Raw genomic sequence first — 20,405 nt, forward strand, 5'->3', positions numbered from 1 at the left:
TCTGTATTATATATGTTTATATATAATATATACTTCTGTATTATATATGTTTATATATAATATATACATCTGTATTATATATGTTTATATACAATATATATTTATGTATTATATGTTTATATATAAGATATACTTATGTGTTATATATGTTTATATATAATAAATACTTTAGTATTACATATATTCATATATAATTTATACTTACGCATTATGTATGTATTGATATGTAATATGCAGTTATATATGTAGTAATATGTAATATGCATTTATATATCATAGGTATTTTTATGTAATATGCATTTATATATCATATATATTCATATGTAATATGTATTCATACATCATATGTAATGATATATCATATGTATTTATATATAATATGTATTTATATATCATGTGTATTTTTATATAATATATATTTCTATCTTTTACATATTTACATATGATATATATTTGTATATTATATGTATTTATGTGTTATATGTTTATACATATATATTTATGTAATGTATACATTCTATATTAGATATATTTATATATTATATATTATATATAGTTATAAGTTATATATTTATATATTATACTTATTTACATATATATTATATATAACATAAATATATATTTATGTTATATATAATAAATATTTACATGTTATATAAATTATAAATTTACATGTTATATATAATATATAAATATACATATTATATACAAATACACATTACATCATTAGAATATACATATCATATAATTATATACGTAAAATATGTATTTCTGTATATTATATATGATATAAATATAATATAAATGTTATATATATTACATATAATTATTCTATAAATATATATAAATGTAACATATATAATATATAAAATATGTTATATATCATATATTATAAATATACAAAATATATTACAAATTACATATGAAATACGTATTGATATATTATATATGTCAGAAATATATATTTCTATTTTATATATTTCTATAATATATATTTATGCATTATATATTTCCATAATATTAATTTATATATTTTCTATATTTCCATAATATTTATGTACACATTATATGTATTTCCATGATATATATGCATGTATTATAGATTCATATAATATACGCATGTGTTATATATTCATATAATATACGCATGCATTATATATTCGTGGAATATACGCACGTATTATATATTCGTAGAATATACGCATGTATTATATATTTGTAGAATATACGCATTTATTATATATTCGTATAAAATATGTATGTATTATATACTCGTATGAAATATGTATGTATTATATATTAGTGTAAAAAATATATATATTATATATTCATATGAAATATATTTATAGAATATGTTGATGTATTATATATTTATAGAATGTATTTATATGTTATATATTTGTAGAATGTATTTATATATTATATATTCATAGAATATATATATTTATATAATATATATTTATAGAACATATACATTTATATGTTATATATTTATAGAATATATATTAATATATTATGTATAATTATATAATTTATATTTATTGAATATATATGTTCATATGATATATATTTATAGAATACATATTTATATATTGTATATATTTATATAATATATACTTATTGAATATATACATTTATGTTACAAATTTATAGAATATATATGTGTATATTATATATTTAAGGAATAAATATATTTATATATTATATATCTATGGAATATATATTCATATATTAAATATTTATAGAATATATATATTTACATTGTACATATTTATATATTATATATATTTACATAGTATATATTTATATATTATAATTATTTATATAGTATATATTCATATATTGTATATATTTATATAGTACATATTTGTATATTATATCTATTTATATATTACATATATTTACATAGTAAATTTTTATGTATTATATAATTCATATAATATATTTATATATGTCAATATTATACATATTATATATATTATATAATATATATTCATATATCATACATAGTTTTACCTTATATATTCATATATGATATATATTTATATATTATTCATTTATATAAATCATATTTATATATCATGTATTCATATAATACATATTTATACATTATATATATTTATATAGCACATATTTCTATGTTATATATTCATATAATACTTATTTATATATTATATATTTATATACTACAGATTTGTACATTATATGTTTCTATGATATATATTTATATATTACATATGTTTCTATTATAACTATTTATGTATTATATGTTTCTATGATACATGTGTATATATTATATATACTTCTATGACATATAGTTATATATTATATATAATGCATGTAATGTATAATTATATATGAGATACAATGTATAATATATATTTATGTGTTATATATATGGAATATATATTTATATATTATATGTAAAATATATGTTTATGCATGACATACAGGAAATATATTTTATATGTTATATATAATATATATTTATACATTATATATACAATATATATTTATATGTTATATATGATGTATATTTACTACATAATATATTTATACTTATATATAATGTATGTTTATTATATCTAATATATATTGTATATTATCTATAATATATTATAGATAATATATATTATATGTTATCTATAATATACATCCATGCATTATAGATTGTATATTATATATTATCTATAACACACATTTATATATTATAGATAATATATATTATACATAATTCATGTATTATAGATAATGTATATTTGTATTATTTTTAATATATTTACATATATATTTATATTAGATATATTTACATATTATATATTTATATTATACACATTTATATATTATGGATATATATACAATGTATATTTATACATTATATATTGATATTATGTATATTTATGTATTACATATTCATATATATTTTATATTCATATTCCATATGTATATTATGTATATTTATATATGATATATTTTTATATGATGTGTATTTATATCTCATAGATATTTATATATAACGTATATTTATATCTCATATATATTTATATATAACGTATATATAATATATATTTTATATATATTTATATTTTTTATATTTATATTTAATGCATAGTTAAAAACTACATATAATTTTCGTATTTTATGTATATTTATATTTAATGCATATTTTATATCATATATGTATAAATATAATGGATATTCATACAGTATATATATTCTATATAGTATATTTATACAGTGTATATATTTTTATTTATAATATATATTTGTATATCATATATGTTTTTAAATTGAATATATATTTAGGTATGTAATATGTATTTATATATCATGTATATTTATATGTATGCTATATATTTATATATAATTTGTTTATTTGTCATATACACTTTCATAAAATATATATTTATATAAAATATATATTTATATTGACAGTATTTATTTATATGTCACATGTATTATGTATATTATATGTATTCATATATCATATTTATTTATATAATGTATATTTATTTATTGTATATTGATATATAATATATTTTTATTTATTATGTATTGATATATAATATATATTTATTTATTATATATTGATATATAATATATATTTATTTATTATATATTGATATATAATATATATTTATTTATTATATATATTGATATATAATATATATGTTTATTACATATATTAATATATGATATGTATTATATGTCATATATATTTGTATGTTACATATTTGTACATTATATATTTATATACTATATGAACTTACATATATTTGTAAAATATATTCATATATTATATATATTTATATATTATATGTATTTATTCATAATATATATTTATATATTATATATATTTAAATATTCATAATGTATATTTATATCTTATGATCGTTTATATATTATATATATTTAAATATTATACATATTGATATATTCATAAAATATATTTATATATTATATAGATTTAAGTATTCATAATATGTATTTATATATTATATAGATTTATATATTCATAATATGCATTTATATATTATACAGATTTATATATTCATAATATATATCATATATTTTCTACATAATATATGTATACATTATATATACTATACATTTACCTATTGATAATACATATTTCTATATTATGTATAATATATTTCTATATTTCTATCTTAGACATAATATATATATTTCTATATTATACCTTATATATATTTCTATATCATATATAATGTATATTTCTATATTTTACCTGATATATATTTCTATATTATACATATTATATATTTCTAGATTATATATAATATATATTTCTGTATTATATATAATATACATTTCTATATTATATATAATATTTATTTCTATATTTAATATAATTTATATGTCTATATTTTATATAATTTATATTTCTATATTATATATAATATGTATTTCTATATTTTATATAAGATATATTTCTATATTATATATAAAACATATTGATATATAATATAGAGTATATAAATATATCTTATATATAATATGTATAAGATATATTTATATACTCTATACAATATATATTTATATGTTATATTTTATATAGAAATATATATTAGGTATTATATATAATACATATTTATAATACATATTTATATATTATATATGATGTATATTTACATATTACACATATTTAAATGCTTATAATATATATTTATATATTATACATATTTATATGCTTTTGATATACATTTTTATATTCTACATATTTTACATATGTATACATTTATTTCTATTATACATACATTATACATATATTATACATATATTTATCTTATGCGTATAGTTTTATATTATACATATTTATGTATTTATAATATAAATTTATATGTTATGCATATTTATATATGTATACTATATATTTATATGTTATATATAATTATATATGTATAATATATATTCATATATTATATATATGAATATATATTCATAATATACATTATATATGATATGTATCTATAATATATATTTTATATGATATATATTTATGATATATATCTTATATAATACATAGAATTTTGATATATTTATATATATTATTTTTAATATATATTTTCTTTAGATATCTTATATATTCTATTTATATAGTATATTTTATATATATTATATTCATATATAATATGTAGAGTATGTTTTATATTGACATATAATATATAGAGTATATATAGTGATGTATAATATGTAGAGTATATATTCTATTGATATATAATATGTAGAGTATAGAGTATATTGATATATAATATATAGAGTATATATTCTATTGATATATAATATATAGAGTATATATTCTATTGATATATAATATATAGAGTATATATTCTGTTGCTATGTAATATATAGAGTATATATTCTGTTGATATATAATACATAGAGTATGTATTCTGTTGATATATAGTATATAGAGTATATATTCTATTGATATATAGTATATATTGTATATATCCTATTGATATATAATATATAGAGTATATATCCTATTGATATATAATATATAGAGTATATATCCTTTTGATATATAATATAGAGAGTATATATCCCATTGATATATAATATATAGAGTATATGTCCTGTTCATATATAATATATAGAGTATATGTCTTGTTGATATATAATATAGACAGTATATATCCTATTGATATATAATATAGAGAGTATATATCCTATTGATATATAATATATAGAATATGTATCCTATTGCTATATAATATATAGAGTATATATCCTATTGATATATAATATATAGATTACATGTCATATTGATATATAATATATAGATTACATATCATATTGATATATAAATATAGATTACATGTCATATTGATATATAATATATAGATTATATTAAATTGATATATGATATATAGATTATATATTATATTGGTATATCATATAGAGATTATATGTTATATTGATATATCATATAGAGATTATATGTTATATTGATATATCATATAGAGATTATATGTTATATTGATATATCATATAGAGATTATATGTTATATTGATATATAATATAGAGATTCTATGTTATATTGATATATAATATAGGGATTATATGTTATATTGTTATATAATATAGGGATTATATATTATATTGAGATAGAATATAGAGATTATATATTATATTGAGATAGAATATAGAGATTATATATTATATAGAGTGTATATTATATTGATATATAATATATAGAGTGTATATTATATTGATATATAATATATAGAGTGTCTATTATATTTACATATAATATATAGAGTGTCTATTATATTTACATATAATATGTAGAGTGTATATTATATTTACTTATATAGAGTGCATATTATATTTACATATAATATATAGAGTTTATATTATATTTACATATAATATATAGTGTGTATATTATATTCACTTATAATATATAGTGTGTATATTATCTTCATATATAATATATAGAGTGTATATTATATTCATATATAATATATAGAGTGTATATTATATTCAGATATAATATATAGAGTGTATATTATATTCAGATATAATATATAGAGTGTATATGATATCATATATAATATATAGAGTGTATATTATATCATATATAATATATAGAGTATATATTATATTCATATATAATATATGGTGTGTATATTATATTCATATATAATATATAGAGTGTATGTTATATTTATATATAATATAGAGAGTGTATATTATATTTATATATAATATAGAGTGTGTATATTATATTTATATATAGTATATAGAGTGTATATTATATTTATGTATAATATATAGAGTGTATGTTACATTTACATATAATATGTAGAGTGTATGTTATATTTATATATAATACATAGATTGTATATTATATTGATAGGTAATATATAGGGTTTATATTATATTTATATGTAATATATAGGGTTTATATTATATTTATATGTAATATATATGGTTTGTATTATATTTATATGTAATATATTGGGTTTATATCATATTTATATGTAATATATAAGGGTTACTTTATATTTATATGTAATGTATAGGGTTTATATTATATTTATATGTAATATATAGGTTTTATATTATATTTATATGTATTATATAGGGTTTACATTATATTTATATGTAATATATTGTGTTTATATTATATTTATATGTAATATATAGGGTTTATATTATATTTATATGTAATATATAGAATATGAATTACATTTATTATATAATGTAATTTATTTATTATATATATGATTAATATATATAATTTGTATATACAATTAATATATATAATGAATTTGATATGTATAATATATAATATTATTCATGTTATATATTATATATGTAAAATACAATATATTTATATAATATATATCATATATAATAGAATATAATACATATTATATTATTACATAATATTATATAGTATATATTATATAGAATATATAAATATAATATACATTAATACCATATCATTATATATTGTATAATATGTATAATGTATATCATATATATAATTTATATGTGATATATATTATATATATTTTATATTATATATATTTGTATATTATATATCTATTCATATATTTTATATATCTATGTATAGAAATGCTTGGCAGAATTCACCAGTGTACTCATCTAGGCCTGGTGCTGTTTCGAATGGTTTTAAGTTATTGATTAAATTTCTTTAACAGATATAAGCCTATTCATATTTTCTTTTTTTGTTTGTGTGAGTTTTGGCAGATTCTGTCTTTCAAGGAATTCTTCCATTTTTATCTAGGTAATCAAATTTGTGGGTTTAGAGTTGTTCTTAATATTCCTTTATTATCCTTTTGATGTTCAGGAGCTCTTCAGTAACGTCTCCTCTTTCATTTCTAATGTTAGTAATTTGTATCTTTTTTTCTTAGCCAGGCTATGGGCTTATTGATGTTATTGATCTTTTCAGTAAGGCAGTTTTTGATTTTGTTGATTTTGTGTGTTGATTTCCTTTCTTCAATTTCATTAATTTCTGGTCTGATTTTTCATTTTTCTTTAGTTCTGCTTATGTTGGATTTAATTAGATCTTCTTTTTCTAGTTTCCTATGGTAGAAACTGAGAAGATTGGTTTTATATCTTTCTTTTTTTCTAATATATGTATTCAGTTCTATAGATTTATCTATAAACACAGCTTTCACAATATCCTACAAATTTTGGTAAGTTGTATTTTCATTTCAATTATTTCAAAATATTTTAAAATTTGTTTGAGATTTCTTCTTTGACTCATGTCTTATTTAGAAGTGCATTGTTTAATCTCTATTATTTTGGAATTTTCCAGCTTTCATGTTGTTACTAATTTGTAATTCCAGTGTGGTCTGAGAACAGACATTATATAATTTCTATTCTTTTAAATTTGTTGTTATGTTTTATGGCCCAGAATATGGTCATATGATCTATCTTGATGAATGTGTCATGTGAGCTTGAGAAGAATTTGTATTATGCTGATGTTAAATGAAGTAATCTATAGATGTCAATTGTATCCAGTTCATTGATGGTGTTATTTATCATTATGAAATGCCCCTATTTATCCCTGAAAACTTTCCTTGCTCTGAAGTCTGCTATGTCCAAAATTAAAATAGCTACCCTCTTGAGACTTGAAAAACGAGAAGAAAAAAACAGCTACTCCCACTTTCTTTTGATTAGTGTTAACAAGGTGTATCTTTCTCCCTCAAATTTTATTCTTTATTTTTTTCTGGGACTTTGTAGGACATTTGATCCCTCTATTTACTTTCAATATAAGTGTGTCTTTAATATTTAAGGTGGTTTTCTTAGAGTTAATGTATAGTTGAATGTTGTTTGTGATCCACTCTGACAATCTCTTTTATTTGGTATATTTAGGCCATTGACAGTTAAGGTAATTGTTGATATAGTTGGATTGATAGCTGCCATATTTGGTACTGTTCTTTATTTGCTGCCCTTGTTTCCTGTTTTTGTGTTCCATAATGTTTCTGCTTTTGTGTTTTTTATTGAACATTTTATATAATTCTACTTTCTCTCCTGTATTAGTATATAAATTCCTATATATTTGTTTTGGTGATTGCCCTAGAGTTTGCAATATACATTTACCACTAATCCAAGTCAACCTTCAAATATCAATATCCCAATTCACAGGTAGCAATAGTATCATAATAAAAAATATTTCCAATTCCTCTCTACTGTTCCTCGTGTTATTTTTGTAATTTATTTTACTTATAATAAGCATATGTAAATATATATATCCTATATATATTGAGTACATTGTTGCAATTATTATTTTGAATAAACTCTGTTAGATCAATTTAACTAAGATTATTTAGCCTTCATTTATTTATTCTGTGACACTTTTCTTTCTTTATGTAGATTTGAGTTTCTGACATGTATCATTTGTCTTTTCTCTGGAGAACTTTTAACATTTTGTGCAAGATAGGTTTATTGGCAAAGTCTCTCAACTTTTATTTGTCAAAGAAGTCTTTATTTCTCTGTCAGTTTTGAAGGATAACTGCACAGCATACAAGATTCTAGGTTGATGTTTTTGTCTCTCAACATTTTGAATATTTCACTTCATTCTGTTCTTGCTTGCATACTGTATTAGTCCTTTCTCACACTGCTATTAAGAAATACCTCTGACTCAGAAATTTATAAAGGAAAGAGGTTTAATTGACTCACAGTTTTGCATTGTTGGGGAGGCCTCAGGAAACTTACAATCATGGTGTAGGGCAAAGGAGAAGCAGGCACCTTTCTCGTAGGGCAGGAGGAAAGAGTAAGTGCAAGCAGGGGAAATGCCAGATGCTTATAAAACCATCAGATTTCATGAAAACTCACTCATTATCATAAGAACTGCATGGGGGAAACCACTCCTATGATCTAAATGCCTCTGCCTGGTCCTGCCCTTGACACGTGGGGATTATGGAGTTTACAATCAAAGGTGAGACTTGAATGGGGACAAAGAGCCAAACCATATATTCCAACCCTGGCCCCTCCCAAATCTCATGTTTTCCACATTTCAAAACCAAGTATGCCTTTCCAATAGTCCCTCAAAGTCTTAATTATTTCAGCATTAACTCAAAAGTCCACAGTCCAAAGTCTCATCCAAGATAAGTCAAGTCCTCTGAAATCTAAGCAGAGGTTCCCAAACCTCAATTCTTGACTTCTGTGCACCCGCAGGCCCAACCCCTTATGTAAGTCACCAAGGCTTGGGCCTTGCATGCTCTGAAGCAATGGCTTGAGCTGCATTTTGGCCCCCTTTAGCCAAAGCTGGGATGCAGGACACCAAGTGTTGAGACTGCACAAAGTAGCAAGGCTCTGGAACAGGCCTATGAAATCATTTTTTCATCCTAGGCCTCAGGACCTGTGATGGGAGGGGCTGCCATGAAGACCTCTGACATGCCCTGGAGACATTTTCCCCATTATCTTAGAGATTAACATTTGGCTCTCATTACTTACGCAGATATCTGAAGCTGGCTTGAATTTCTCCTCAGTAAATGGGTTTTACTTTTCTATCACATCATCAGGCTGCAAATTTTCCAGATTTTTATGCTCTGCTTCCCTTTAAAACATTCAGTTCCAATTCCAAACAATATCTTTGTGAATGCATAAAACTAAATACTGTTAAGAGCACCCGAGCCATATCTTGAATGCTTTGCTGCTTACAAATTTCTTCCTCCAGATACCCTAAATCATCTCTCTCAAGTTCAAAGTTCCACAGATCTATAGGGCAGGGACAAAATGCCATCAGTTTCTTTGCTAAAGCACAGCAAGAGTCACCTTTATTCCAGTTCCCAACAAGTTCCTCCTCTCCATCAGAGACGACCTTAGCCTGGACTTCATTGTCAATATCACTATAAGCATTTTGGTCCAAGCCATTCAACAAGTGTCTAGGAAGTTCCAAACTTTCCCACATCTTCCTGTCTTCTTCCGGACCTTCCAAACTGTTCCAACCTCTGCCTGTTATCCAGTTCCAAATTCGCTTCTACATTTTAAGGTATTTTTACAGCACGTAAAATTGGTACCACCTCCAGTACCAATTTACTGTATTAGTCTGTTGTCACACTGCTATGAAGAAATACGTGAGACTCAACAATTTATAAAGAAGAGAGGTTTAATTGACTCACAGTTTGGCGTTGCTGCGGAGGCTTCAGGAAACTTACAATCATGGCAAAAGGCAAAGGAGAAGCAGGCACCTTCTACACAGGGCAGCAAGACAGAGTGAGTGCAGTTATAAAACCATCAGATCTTTTGAGAACTCACTATTATGAGAACAGCACGGGGAAAACCACATCCATGATCCAATTACCTCCACTCGATCCTGCCCTTGACATGTGGGGATTATGGGGATTACAATCCAAGGTGAGACTTGGGTGGGGCCACAGAACCAAACCATATCACATAGTTTCTAAAAAGAAGTCAGGTATAATTCTTGTATTTGCTTCTCTGTAAAGTGTTTTTCCCTCTCCCTCTGACTCCTTTCAAGATTTTTTTCATTATCTTCTGTACTTTTGAAATTTGATATTATCTGCCTTGGTATAGTGATTTTTGGTATTTTATCCTGCTTTCTGTTCTCTGAGCTTCCAGCATCTATGGTTTGATGTCTGACATTAATTTGGGAGAAATTCTCAGTCATTGCTTCAGATATTTCTTCTGTTCCTTTCTCTTTTTCTGATATTCCCATTATGTGTATGCTCTCTCTTTTGTAGTTTCCCATAGTTCTTGGATAGCCTGTTGTGTTTTGTTTTTCACTATGTTTTCTTTTTGTTTTTCAGTTTTAAAAGTTTCTATTACCATATATTCAAGCTCAGAGATTCATTCCTCAGCCATGTCCAGTTTACTAATGAGCCCATCAAAACCATTCTTTATTCCTGTTACAATGTCTTTACTCTGTATCATTTATTCTTGATTATTTCATATAGTTTCCACCTCTCTGCTGATATTATTTATCTTTTTTTGCATGTTGTCTACTTTTTGCCCTAAAGCCCTTAGCATATTAATGATAGTTTAAAAAATTTCTGGTCTGATAATTGCAACTTCTCTACCAATCAGATTTTGTTACTGGCTCTGGCTCTTCAAACTGTTTTTTTGTTTTGTTTTGTTTTGCTGTTTAGTATGTGTATTAGTCTGTTTTCACACTGCTGATAAAGACACACCTGAGATTGGGCAATTTATACAAGAAAGAGGTTTAATGGATTCACAGTTCCACGTGGCTAGGGAGGCCTCACAATCACGGCAGAAAGTGAAAGGCATGTCTTACATGGTGGCAAGCAATGGAAGAATGACAGCCAAGTGAAAGGAGTTTTCCCTATAAAACCATCAGATCTCCTGAGACTTATTCACTACCATGAGAGTGGTATAACAGAAACTGCCCCCATGATTCAATTCTTTCCCACTTGGTCCCTCCCACAACATGAGGGAATTATGAGAGCTGCAATTCAAGATGAGATTTTGGTGGAGACACAGCCAAACCATATCAATATGCCTTTTAATTTTTTGTTAAAAGGTGGACATGATGTAATGGGTAATAGGGAATTCTATAAATAGGCCATTTGTAATGTATTTGTAAGATGTGAAGGGAAGGAAAGCGTTTTATAGTTCTTTTTTTAGGTCTTATTGTTTCAACGTTCCTGTAGCTCTGGGCTGTGAACTTCACCAGTGCTTCTCAGTTTTTCCTTTCTTAGGTGGGATAGGACGGCTGGAGGGGGCTAGAGTTGTATATTTCCCTTCCCCTAGGTGGAAAGCTAGAGGGGGCTAGAGTTTGCTGTTTCCCTTCTCCCAGGTTTGTTAGAGTCTGGTAAAACTCAAGCAGGCTAGCTTCTGGTTAAATAATTTCTCCTGAGGGCAGGCTTTATTAAGAAGAATCTAATGTATTTCCCTCTACCTGCTGGATGCAGGAAGGGGTTTTTCTTTGATAAACACTGTGAAGATCTAGTAGAGCCCCTGGAGGTGAAACTAACCAAAGTGTGAGTGTCCCTCATGACTGGATTCTGATGAAGATTTTATTTCTTAGGCTTGTTTACCTGAGCCTCCAGCAATGTTTTCGATTATTGTTTGGAGTTTTCTACCCTGCAGAAGTTTCTGCTGCTGGGTTTCTGCTCAGTAAGTTGTGATTCTTGGTATGGTATCTACTTGTCGGTGTCTCCAATTTTTGAGGTAACAGTTCTTTGACAGATTTAAGAAGAGTTATTAATTTTTCAGTGTATTTAACTTTAACTTTTTTTTTTTTATTTGAAACTGAGTCTCGCTGCCACCCAGGCTGGAGTGCAGTGCCGCGATCTTGGCTCACTGAAACCTCTGCCTACTCAGTTCAAGCAATTCCCCTGCCTCAGCCTCCTGAGTAACTGAGACTACAGGTGCCTGCTACCATGCCCAGCTAATTTTTGTAATTTCAGTAGAGATGGGGTTTCACCATGTTGGCCAGGCTGGTCTTGAACTCCTGACGTCAAGTAATCTGCCCGCCTTGGCCTCTCAAACTGCTGGGATTACAGGCCTGAGCCCCTGCGCACAGCCTGTTTAACTTTTTACTTGTTAAAATGGAGTGAAGACTTCCAAGTTCCTTACATGTCAGACAGGAAACTGGAAGTCTGGAGACATATCATTTTCATATCTGACATTTGCTTCTAATAGACAAAGCAGAATATCTCCATCAAATTTATCGGAGACAAAATAGGTGCTTATTGTTGCAAATTATACTGCCATTATTGCAAGTGTGGGTTAGTTATTCAGGGGGTTGCTAGTTATTAAGTGGGCTATTTTAAAAGTACATTTGGCCTACTCTTGCTCTCAACCTTTCTTGCCCTTCCACCTTCTGTGATAGGATGATTCAGCAAGAAGGTCTTCACTAAATTCTGGCACCATGTTCTCATACTTCCCAGCCTCCAGAATCATGAATGAGCTTTTATTGCTTATATCAGTCTGTGGTATTCTCTTATAGCAGCACAAAATGAACCAAGACAAAAACTGGTATTGAGAAGTAAGGCTTTTGTTAGAATAAATACCTGTAAATGTGGAAGCAGCTTTGGAACTGGGTCATGAACAGAGGCTGGAAGAATTTGGAGGAACAGGCTAGAAAACGCATAGGTTGCTGTGAATGGAGTGCTAAGGGCAATTCTGGTGAGAGCTCAGAAGAGAGAGCACTGTAGGAAAGTGTGCAATCTCTTGGAGATTTCTTAAGTCATTGTTATCAGAATACTGGTAGAAATATGAACAGTAATGATAATTCTGATGAGGTATCAGGTGGAAATGAGGAACGAGGTATTGGAAACTGGAGGAAAGGCCATCCTTCTTACCAGGGCTTGCCCAAGGGCTTTATAAAAGGTGGAATTTAAGAGTAATGGACTAGAATATCTGGCAGAATAAATTTTTAAGCAAAATATTAAAAAAGATATGTGGCCATTTTAACCACATATAGGAAGCTATGAAGAGAGAAAAATTACTTAAAGATGAAATTTATAATGAAAAGAGAATTAAAATGAAAAGATTTAGAAAATTATTAGCCTGGCCATGTAAGAAGTGAAAAGGCACATTTAGAAGAACAAACCAAGGGTGTGGCCAAGCAACACTTTGCTAAAGAGACTACTAAAGATAGAAGAGAACCAAGTGCTATTTATCAAGACAATGATAGAACAACCCTGAAGGCATTTCAGAGATCTTTGAGTAGGCTGCTCCTCCCATTATAGTTTCAGAACAGGGCTGTGAGTCAGGGCAACGTATCCAGAAAGGGGCCCATGGGACTTCAGCATGCGCTGCTTACGGCCACCTCATGATTCTGCTCCCCACATTCTGGCACACTGCTCCTTGGTCACCTCACCTGTGGCTCAGGCAGGCCCAGGTGCACCGCATGTTGTTGCTCTGGAGGGTGAAAGTGATGTTGATGGCAGTGGCAGCCTATCTGGAGTGGCCACTGCCATGATGCTGGCTACAGTGGGGGAGGCACAACTTGGACTGCACACTCCGTGGAGCTGGCGGGAGCTAGGAACAGGCAGAAGCCCAGCCCCCTTCCAAGTTGGAGAAGAAGGAGCTTCACCATCCCTGGTGCAGCTGCAGCCACACAGCAGCAGCTGTGCACTCAGGCATCTCTGCACTCTTGGGGGCCCATGAAGCCCCCCTGCCCCTGCAGGCTCAGAAGTGCCTGCTCCTGCTGCATGGCCTCTCCTCACTCATGGAACCTGCTTTGATTTCAGAGCAAAGTTGTGGCTGAGCCTGGGTGCTGTCACCACCCAGCTGAGTGTGTGCACACTTGGGGCAGTGCTGACATACCAGCCCCTTGCTGCCTTGGCCCCCTCTGGACTTTAGGTGCCAATGAGCACAGTTGGGAGGATGGTGGGGGTGGTAAGGGTGTCTCTGGGCAGGGCTTCGGGCATCCCTTGGCACAAACAGCCTGGGCGCTGTGCACACCATGGACAGCAGGTTAATGGTGGCAGGAGGCAGGCTCCTAGGCAGAAAGGGGTCCCTGGTGAAACTCCACCTTCAGGCCTGGGACGGCCTAATGCCTGAGGGCCAGGCTGCCAGTTCTGAGGACTGGAGTGAGAACTTATGGTGCTTTTTCTGGCCAGCCCATGGCCACTCATGGACCAATCAGCACATACTTCTTCCTCTTTGAAGTCCATAAAAACCCTGGACTCAGGCCGACTCAGGCAGATGACAGGACTCCCTGCCTGTGGAGAGGAGCTACCCAATGTGAGTCTCCTCTCTGCTGGGAGCTGAGCAGTTGATGAGACAACCTGCCTGTGGAGAGGAGCTACCTGCTGTGGGTTTCCTCTCTCGATGACCTGCCTATGCAGAGGAGCTACCGACTGTGGTTCTCCTCTCTGCTGAGAGCTGAACAAACACCTGGATGACCTGCCTGTGCAGAGGAGCTACCGACTGTGGTTCCCCTCTCTGCTGAGAACTGAACACTCTTCAGGATGACCTGCCTGGGGAGAGGAGGTACCTATTGCAGGTCAGCTCTGAGCTGTTTTGTCACTCAATAAAGCACCTCTTCACCTTGCTCACCCTCCACTTGTCTGCATATCTCATTTTTCCTGGATGCAGGACAAGAACTCGGGACCTGCTGAATAGCAGAGCTGAAACAGCCGTAACACAAACAGGGCTGAAATGCACCTCTTGCTCACCACGTTGAGGGTGACAAGAAGGAGAGAAGACAGAAGGAGAGAAGAGCTGCGGCCCTTCAGGAAGCCCAGACCTAGGAGCTTCCTGAGCTAGGGCTGTGATACCCTCTTTGGGGATCTGTGGTTCCTGGCATCTCCAAGCTTCTGGGTGCCACTGCGTTCCTTGGTGCCAGCTATGGAAGCTACTTGCGGTACACCTGATCCAGCTGTAGCCTTGCAGGGAGCTGGTGCCTGTGCCAGCCCCTGAAGCTTCCCACCCCACTGCAACTGGCGTGCCTTGCTGTGTGAAGTGGCTGGACCCTACGCTCACTCACTCACACACTCCTTGATGCTTTGCTCACCCTTGGCAGGTGAGGGATCCAGGCCGGTATCATGAACCGAGAGTAACCTGGCAGGCTGAGTGGGAGGAATGAGCCTCACATGCCAGAGCAAAACTCAGGCAAAGGCACCACTGGCCACAGAGGTTTCCAGCAGGAAAAGCAACACCCCAAGGATCCCATAACAGTGTGAGCCTTGGCAGTGGTCATGTGGTGCTGACTCTGCAGACACAGAATACATGAGCTATGAGGCCATGGTGACCTTCACCTAGATTTCAAAAGATGTATTGGTCAGCATGCGGGTTCAGGAAGAAACTTGTCACAGGGGCAGAGCCACTATAGAGAGCCCCCACTAAGGCAGTGCCCAGTAGAGCTCTGAAAATGAGGCCACTACAGAGAGTCCCTATTAGAGTAATGCCTAGTAGAGCTGTTGGAGTAAGTCCACCATCAATACCCCAGAACTATAGAGTTACCGGAGTGCAATACCAGCCTGAGAGCTGCAGGCATGTAACTCCAACCCAAGGGATCTGAAGCATGGACTGAGCCCAGTAAAGCTGTTGGGGCAGGGCTGCCAGAAGCCTTGGGGGCCCGACCTCCACCCCAGTGTGCCCAGGATGCTGAACATGGAGTAAAATGAAGTTATTCTCCTGCTTTGAGACCTAACGTTGTTTTCTCTATTGAGTTTTGGACTTACCTGGGACTGGTTACCCTTTTCTTCCTGCTTATTTCTCCCTTTTGGAATGGGAATGTCTAGCCTATGACAGTCCCACCATTGTGTATTAGAAGCAGATGATTTGTTTTGATTTCATAGGGTCACAGCTGGAGAGAAATGTGCCTCAGTGTGAATCATACCTTGTGTTCATGCGTATTTGATTTAGATGAGACTCTGGACTTTGGACTTTTGAGTTGATGCTGGAATGAGTAAAGGCTCTGGGGCTATTGGGGTGGAGCTAATGCGTTTTCATATGAGAAAGATATGCACTTTAGGGGCCAGAGGTAAAATGCTATGGTCTGACTGTGTCTCCCAATGTTGATGTGTTGGAAACTCAATCCCCAGTGCAGTAGTTTTAGGAGGTAGGACATTCAAGAGGTAATTAGGTCATGAGGGAGTGGGTTTGTTATTGTGAGTGGGCAGTTATAAAAATGAGTTTGGCCCTCTCTTACTCTTTCACTCTTACCCTCCCACCTTCTGCCATGAGATGATGAAGGATGAAGGCCTTCACCAGATGTCAGTGTCATACTCTTGGACTTCCTAGTCTCCGGAACCATGAGCCAAATAAACTTCTTTCCATTATCTTTTTTTAAAGACAGCCTCACTGTTGCCCAGGCTGGAGTGCAGTGGCATGATCATAGCTCACTGCAGCTTTGAATTCCTGGGCTCAAACAATCCTTCCATCTCATCCTCCTGAGTAACTGAGACTATGGGCACACACCACCGTGCCTGGATAATTTATTTTATTTGTTATTTTTTTGTAGAGATGGGGTCTTGCTTTGCTTCTCAGGCTGGTCTCTCAAACTCCTGGCTTTAAGTGATCCCCTTGCCTTGGCCTTCTAAAGTGCTGGGATTTACAGGCATGAGTCACCATGCCTGGTATAAACTTGTAATGTTTATAAATTACTCAGGATGTGGAATTATGTTATAGCAGTACAAAACGGAGCAAGACAAAACCAAAATGAGGGTCGATGCCTGTCATATTTCTCAAAGTCTATGCCATGCTCCTCAAAGCATTCATACAATAATTAAATGCTGGTAACATTTGTCTCTGTAGACAAATATTTTTGGTTTCTATTATTAGACAATAAGAACTATAAAATCCCATAATGTTTTCAATTTATGTTTGAGTCCAAGAAGATGAGCACTAAATTTAGGGCTCAATTGCAACTAAATCAACCTGAAACTCTTAGCAAAATTCAATTTTTACTAACAAATGGCATTTGATTTACATATGCTTTGCTTTAATATTTAAATCAATTTATATAATTTTAATGAATGGTGATACTATCAATTAATAAAAATGAATTTAAAATAAGCAAAAATATACATCTTTTAATAATTTCAGATTTTTTTTTTTTTACTTTAAGTACTGGGATACATGTGCGGAATGTGCCGGTTTGTTATATAGGTATACATATGCATGGTGATTTGCTGCACCCTATCAACCCATCATCTAGGTTTTAAGTAAAAATCATATGCAGATAAGAATGCAGAAAATATAATTAGAATTTGGAAGAATTATAAATGAAAATATAAATGTTTATTTTCAAGTGCTTTTGCTCATATTTAAAAATTCAGTGTTTGGAATTTAAAGGTCTCTGCTTATTTTAGAGTTATTCCAAAATAACTGGGAATGTCATGGTTCTAGTAATTTTTTTTTAACTAGCAAGACAAATATGTCTAAAGAAGGATTAAGCTTGTTTGTTGATGCGGAATTGTCAGTAATGTGTTTAGGGTGGAAATGTATTTCAATTTTTTGGTGCCTTTCCTTGAAAACTATAGTCTTCAGAGGCGTTTTCCCTAAGGGTCATACCATGTAGCTATCTTAAAGGGAAAAGAACTTTATAAGTAAGTACTTCTGATGCCTAAGGAATTAGTACCCTCATACTAGTACCTTTTTATATGGTTTAATTTTCCATCTCACGGTAACCAGTTTTATGTCATATGGGGAACAAATGCAGGGTCATTCTTTCTTTTTAGATTTGAGACAATTATCTGTACTATTTAAGTAAAAAGTAAACTGTGTGCTCCAGAGTGGCTGTCAATATTGACTAAATTGACAGAGCAATTACTCAACTTTCTATTTCATTTGCCTTTGTACACATAGCCACAAATCAACTGGCTCAGTTCACTTACTCTGAGGAATTAATTTCCTTTGAAAAGCTAACTTTTTAGCATGGTACAATTTAATAATAAAGTAGAAATCTTTACAGTGGGCAAACTTTGAAAATAAGTATAAAATTAAATTTGGTACTCAGATACTTGATATAAATTATAGTTATATTCGTTTTAACCATTGCAATGACTCAAGCAGATTTATTCATTCAACAAGCATTCATTGAGACCTAATATGTGCTTTTCACCGTGCTAGATCTGGGGATACAATATAAAATATCATGTGTCAGCCTTCAACAAATTCATAGTCCAGTGGGAAAATCAGACACAGAAAGAGATAATTATACAACAATATGGTAAGTGCAGTGATAAGGTTGTAGAAAATAGTGTTTCAAGAAAATTAATGTAGTGGCACCATGTAAAGTGCATTTGAGTTAAGAATATCACATTAGTAATAAAAAGTAAGTATTATTACTATTCCTTTTTTATGTATAAGGAAACTTCAGAGGCTCAGAGAGATTCAGTCATAGTCTGGGATCACTGAGCTTACACATTCATGTGTTTATTCATTGATACATTCATTCATCAGAAACGATTCTGTAAGCCACGAACAGAGCAGTGATCAAAACAAACTGGATCCTTTCCTTATGGATCTTATAAGAAATCCAAAAGTGCTCTGAGAATTCAGAGAAGAAGAAGATAATGCTACATATTTGAAATTTTAGAACATGCAATTATACATTAAGAGGCACAGCTAACAGGCTGGGCTCATCCCACTTGTCTGAAATGTAGTTCTTCTATGTTCTGCCAGCCAGGCTATGGAGTATGGAGTGGGCTTTCATGATGTTTATACATATATGGGCCTGCAGCATTTACTGAGTTATATTGTCTGAGTGGAATTTAAAATACATCATGGCTGTATAAACAATGTGATGAATAACATTAAAAAGTTAATTCTAATTAAAATCCTAGGGGTAACTAATTAGCATATGAAATGTCTTTATCTGAAGCAACACTTGGGGCTAATTAGCAGGTGAGGTATCTTAAATGAATACATCAACTTAGGGTTGGCCAATTTGCACAGGAATGTTAAAAATATTTTTTGATTGGAAAAAATAACAGTATTTTAGATATGTGATTGT

Source organism: Pan paniscus, chromosome X (genome assembly GCF_029289425.2).
Source record: "Pan paniscus chromosome X, NHGRI_mPanPan1-v2.0_pri, whole genome shotgun sequence".
In the NCBI taxonomy this organism is placed as follows: Eukaryota; Metazoa; Chordata; class Mammalia; order Primates; family Hominidae; genus Pan; species Pan paniscus.